Raw genomic sequence first — 5,964 nt, forward strand, 5'->3', positions numbered from 1 at the left:
TTTTTCTCCGACAACGTTCAGATATTTTATCTAGAAAACTCTATATTTGTCTCTTTTGGAAATACATTATTCCTGTTTCCGATAGGAAAAACAATAGCCATGAACTATGACGTCACAATGGTAGATGACGTCACAAAGCATTGTTACTTGAAGTCTTATAATTATAAGATTGACCAATGAAATAACGGCTAGGGTTTCAACCACAAGTGGTAAACCTGAACTGATTACCAACTCCTAGCAGGGTTATCCAGTAAGTTGGAAGTGAGGAAACCTATAGTGGTTGTTGGAGAACTCTCAATTACGAGCTCATTTGTTGTGACGTAAGCCGATCATTATGACGGTTTTTGATGACGTCACTGAGGCAATGTGTTCAGTTAAAAATATTTAGTTTTAAGCACTTCCTACATAACACATAATACATAATAATGAAAACTAAAAAAATATAAAAACAAGCTGCAAGCTTATGTAAATCCTCGCAAGAATTACTGTATACCCCCGCGACTATTTCACAAGTTTTAATGACGTTTTACACAATAATTGCATACGTAAGTTGTACGGCGTAAACTCGACTTGTCGCGATGTATTATATACTCGGGCCGTGTGACAAGTACTGACACAATTAATTTCCGTGCCGATGGGAAATGCAGTGAAAAAAAATTCATGTATATGGCATGTCATTTATTGTAAACCAGCGAATGTCGCCTGCTTACTAGTTTACGGCGAACATACATTTCTGTTGATCGGTTGCTCGAGGCCACTTCACAACATCCAGAGAGACAGCATCCTCTTTCAGTTTATTATGGTTTCAAGGACCTTCATTATAAACGTTACCGCTTTGTATGCTTCTTTTTTTTATATCTTAATTGGTCTCAAGACGAATCTGAAATAATCTATCTCTTAAGATCACTAAAATACGTGTATATACAGGGTGTATACTTTAATACTTATGTTTTATTCTTCATCTTTGCAATAATAAATGACAACATTGTCAAAATATAATTTGCCGTACCATGCTGCATTTATTCATTTGTCCATTTGTTTCTTACATTCATTCAAATTAGGATTTTAAGACATTTGAAGAACTTTGTGGTCAATCAGTATTGAGTCATGCCTCTCAAGACGATAATATTCAAATAACTGAAAATCGAACTCAAAAATATATGATATCAGAACAAAACATTGGCAAAATAAGTATTTATAAGCGGACTATTGAAAAACCCTCAGATGTTCCGGACGATTAACCGGCCTTTGCGTCATCGACGACACCCACAATGCAGATATAGGTCAAATTCAGGTAATGTCACGTCCTCAAATTGAGAATCGGAGTAGTGATATCTTAGTAACACCAATGAGCATCGTCAAAAACATCGACCTTCCTATCGACATTTCTGTTTAGAGAGGGATTTCTGGTTGAGATATTTCGATAAATAATATCTCTAGGGGAAAAAAACCTATATTTCACATAATCATTTGAATTAATATAAAGGAGACAGAACCCTTTCCTGGAATATTAATATGTGCGTATACCGCGATATTTTCAATAGTTGCTTAGCGCTTTTCACAGAAAAAAAGGTTGAAAAAATCCGACCGCGTTTTAACATGCCGTGTAATGCAAACTTAGGTCAGTGGATCTCGCCTTCTGAGGCAGGTTTTATTCTGTAAGCACCGGCCGCAGGGCCCGGTCTTGAAATAATCACTCATGACTCTTGTGGACCATTATATCAGATGTTTGGCTGTTTTTAAATCTGTTCCCCGTGATCGTTGAGATATAACATCCATTTGAATATTTCTTGATCAAGCGCACTCACCAAAACTACCCCCATGACTGGTCTGTAAACGCCAAAGCACACGGCAAGGCGGTTCCCTCGGGTCCCATTTTGTGACAACATCATCAATGCTCTTGGACCTACGTCAGGCGTAAGCTTATAAACTCTTCACTTGTGTATACTCATGGTTCGATGACGCTTGCAATGCGCGACGCTCAAATGAGGATGGTTACGCGTTTCCGCTCTCCAGGGATCGGGTTGTTTTGATAATTTAACGAAGTCACTGGATGTGATTTACGAAAACGGCAATTAAAACCGCTCTTTAATCATTACGTATTTTGCTTTTAACGGCATCCGATTTTGAAAAAATGTGATTTATGTGAACCCTAAGCGATATAAAGAGAGTTTTGAGTTTCACTGAAATAGCGTTTACTTCTGTTTTTATTGTAAAAGCTAATAGCGTGAAGTGATTTCTAGTTTTTTCTCCTTTTACAATTGACCCCAGGGCCGTTTAGTGAATGTAATTAGCGAGTGAACCAAGCAATTGTGATTTCCAGGGAATGTTCATACCTCATAATTTCAAATTTATTTACAAAAAATAGTGTAATTTCTCGTTTATATTTTATATAAGCTAACGACATTGTGACGAATTTGAAGAAAGTCAAGTACATTTTTGTATATCATATTAAAATATAGCCCAGATTTGTATCGCTCTCTATATAATTGTACAGTGAACGATCGATCTAGCGTCCTGTTGCCGGTTTTGAAAGAAAAAATCCACCAGGATTTGCGTCAATATGCAATACACAAGGTCTATTTTTGACCCAATTACAGAATGTCACGCAAGCCTTGGATTTGGTCCAAGGTTGAAGCTACAAATACAGAGTACTACCACAGCAAACAAATGGAAGCTTGGAGAATCCGTTATTATAAAATGGGTTATCAAACGTAATTTTAAAGACGATTTCAGTATTTCTGAGAGCGGAGTTTTGACATCGTTTATCCCGAATGCTGACATTTCGTAAATATGTATGTTTTGTGTGTTCGTAAAACGATAGTGATCATACGAAATTTCATATTACTTCCGAGCATCTTATTTATTGTAAAATGATATTTAATGTATGTAAAAGGTCTAGATGGACACACACATATATATACTATAGTCAAATAAATCACATATAGTCATATTTTATTTTAGATAATTTGAATTACCGATGAATCCTAGATGTACAAAATATCTGTACGATGCTGTGTACTTCATTTTTGGCTACATTTTGTGTGAGAAAATTACGTCATTTTCTCAAAAATTGATGACGTTACTCTCACAAACCAATGACGTAACAATCAATACCTGTTCTCAAGAGAAGATAACTCTGCAATACGCAAAGACGGACTATAGGGGCGTTAAGGGTTATTTCCGGCCTCATCGGGGATTTAGAATTAGTTGTTATATTCGTAGTCTGGAATAAATGAAGTACGCAAATATGAAATTTCAAATTCATTCGACAACTGGTTTAGGAGATATGGCATTACAAAGGGAGACATTCACGCGCATTTTCATTATAAAATGCGTGAATATCGACTGGTGTGCGCTATTTGGTTGAAAATTGGCCATTTTGAAGGAAATTAACTAAACACTCTTCAATATTTGAAAGCCTCCGCATGCAACACATATATACATATTTGACATGTTTAAACATTGTTATACGAGTGTTCATTCGTAGAAAGGAAGTTTTGTTTGTCACATGCGGAGGCTTTCTTTTCTGCATGTTAACTGTCCAAAAACACAATATTTTGGCTATTGTTGCATAGCAACGCAATTTCGTTGCTATGGTAGGTCATCTACGCATGCGCATTGGAAAATATCTGCACCAAGAAAGTTAGCCCCAATTAAATAATATGATGTTTATAACAGTTTGCAAATACATTTTTATGAGCCCAAAACTGACCCAAAACGTTCCAGTCCTAAAGGTGCGATAACCTGTGTATGTTGAGTTAATCTCGCGATAATTTACACAATCTGATCCTTATAGATCCTCCACGATGTGGAATATGACAGCATCGCATTTTGTGTTGTGTTTATTGACGTGTTTTTATTGATCGTCAAAGATCTTGGTATTGGAAGAAAAGTAAATTAAGCGTCCAGTTAGTGAGTAATAATGGAACTCAACAGGAGCCTCGATGCAGTGTTGTCAAATTTTACACGTTTGTACGGAGGAGGGATGGAGTGGAGATTCTTGTTTGAATCCTATTAATCTTTATCTGTCACCATTAAGTTAAAACAACCCTGCTAATTAATTAGCGCCGTAGTTGTGTCCACCATAATTAAGTAATCCTTATTCTAGTAAAAACAAAACCCACACCTTTTTAAGGATAAATGACACATTTCACATCTTACTGGTGATTCATGTATAGAGTTAAAACTCCCTTACAGTTCTAATCAGAATTAAATAATAGTTTGATATTACCCATACATACATTCTCCGAATCTCCACTCAAATGACAAAGTCATATTTCCGTTCATAGAAGTGTTTATTTTTCGAGTTTTGGGTGTGGAACTCTTTTTTTAAAGGAGATTCATGTCAAAGTATGGCATTATATCAACTTAAGTGTTTATGTCACAGTAAGGTAGCTTACAACTTGTAGTCTCGATGTCAAATTAACAATAAAGTAGCAAACATCTTTAAGTCTTCATGTCAAAGTAAGAAAACATGCACCCTTAAGTCTCCATGATAACATACATCCTTGAATCTCTATGTCAAAGTAAGGTAGCACACATCCTTAAGTCTCTATGTCACACATCCTTAAATCTCAATGTCACAGTGAGGTAGCATACATCCTAAGTCTCCATGTCACAGTCAGGTAGCATACATCCTTAAGCTCCATGTCACAGTCAGATAGCATACACCTTTCAGTCTCAATGTCACAGTGAGGTAGGATACATCCTTAAGTCTTAATGTCATAGAGAGGTAGTAAGCATCCTTAACTTAAGTCTCAATGTCACAGTCAGGTATGATACATCCTTAAGTCTCTAAGTCACAGTCAGGTAGGATACATCCTTAAGTCTCCATGTCACAGTGAGGTAGCATACATCCTTAAGTCTCTATGTCACAGTCAGGTAGGATACATCCTTAAGTCTCTAAGTCACAGTAAGGTAGCATACACCCTTAAGTCTCCATGTTACAGTAAGGTAGCATACATACTTAAGTATCCATGTCACAGCTAGGTAGCATACGTCCTTAAGTCTCGATGTCTCAGTTAGGTAGCATACACCCTTAAGTCTCCATTTTACAGTAAGGTAGCATACATCCTTAAGGATCCATGTCACAGCTAGGTAGCATACATCCTTAAGTCTCCATGTCTCAGTTAGGCAGCATACACCCTTAAGTCTCCATGTCACAGTAAGGTAGCATACACTCTTAAGTATCCATGTTACAGTAAGGTAGCATACATCCTTAAGGATCCATGTCACAGCTAGGTAGCATACATCCTTAAGTCTCCATGTCTCAGTAAGGTAGCATACACCCTTAAGTCTCCATGTTACAGTAAGGTAGCATACATCCTTAAGTCTCAATGTCACAGTAAGGTAGCATACACCCTTAAGTCTCCATGTCACAGTAAGGTAGCATACACTCTTAAGTATCCATGTTACAGTAAGGTAGCATACATCCTTAAGTCTCCATGTCTCAGTTAGGTAGCATACATCCTTAAGTCTCCATGTCACAGTAAGGTAGCATACACCCTTAAGTCTCAATGTCACAGTAAGGTAGCATACATCCTTAAGTCTCAATGTCACAGTAAGGTAGCATACACCCTTAAGTGTCAATGTCACAGTAAGGTAGCATACATCCTTAAGTAAACACACAATAAGCGTCGTTCAACTCCCCGCCGCTCTCTACCATTACTGAAGATACAAGCACAGGGACCCGAGAATCTGTAACAGTTGGTATGTTTGGACCTATCCTGTTGTGAAGATAGTTATTTGAGACGTTTCAGGCTTATAATTTGGGTTGCGTTTCTTTTTTGTTTTACTGAGAGTTGATTAAACCTTTAACTATATCTTATCTTACTCCCTGCACATCGGTATAGTCAAAACCTGCAAGTTGTAACACATTCTCAAGTCCCTGTGGTTCTAAGGTAGGCTGGATGGATGTGCAAATATATAAACTGATCAACCTCACACAATTCATAAAAAAAT

This window comes from Mizuhopecten yessoensis, unplaced genomic scaffold, assembly GCF_002113885.1.
Source record: "Mizuhopecten yessoensis strain PY_sf001 unplaced genomic scaffold, ASM211388v2 scaffold2891, whole genome shotgun sequence".
Classification (NCBI taxonomy): domain Eukaryota; kingdom Metazoa; phylum Mollusca; class Bivalvia; order Pectinida; family Pectinidae; genus Mizuhopecten; species Mizuhopecten yessoensis.